The sequence below is a fragment of the Condylura cristata genome, unplaced genomic scaffold (genome assembly GCF_000260355.1).
Source record: "Condylura cristata isolate star-nosed mole 26May11 unplaced genomic scaffold, ConCri1.0 scaffold00005, whole genome shotgun sequence".
Lineage (NCBI taxonomy): Eukaryota > Metazoa > Chordata > Mammalia > Eulipotyphla > Talpidae > Condylura > Condylura cristata.
In genome coordinates, this window is record NW_004567106.1 from 401,873 (window position 1) to 402,522 (window position 650).

Sequence of the window (650 nt, forward strand, 5' to 3'; positions counted from 1 at the left end):
CTGGAGCTGGGCCTTTGGTTGAGTTGGTGACTGGCTTTGTTTACACTCTAAGTACTGAGAGCTCCCAAGTCTTCTTGGGGCCTCTGTTGTGAGGGTGAGATCTCCCCTTCCCTACAGGAGTGCAGGGTAGTGCCAGAGAGCTGAATTCTTCTTGGCTGAGCAGTCTGTCAGTCCTCCCTTTGAGCTTTCAGGGCTTTGTTTGTTTGTTTGTTTGTTTAGTCCAAATAGTCCCACCCAGAACTGTGCCTCCCCCCCTGCCTGAGGTCCTGTCACAGAGCCCAGCTATATCTCTTTAACTCCAGTGTTTTACTACAGTTTTTTTTTTTGGGTAGATGTGGTAAGCAGGTTGTTAAAATTGCTGCATTGTCCTAGGGTTGGGCCTGTGGTTGGGTCCCGCCCCCCAGCAGCAGCTTGGGATCCACTCACCTAGCTGTGTTGTCTCAGTTTATATCCAGGGCTTTTTCGGGGCTGCTGGGGAAAGGTCAGCAACAGGTCTGGGGTGTATCCTCAGGTCTCTGGTTCTGAGCTGCAGCCTTTTCCCACGATTTGGTTTCCCCTCCCTGGCTGAATTGTCTCAGTTTATCTCCAGGTTGTAGCAGGGCTGGGACAAAAGGCTGCCCAGCAGCCTGCAGCTGCTGCCTCAGGCAGGC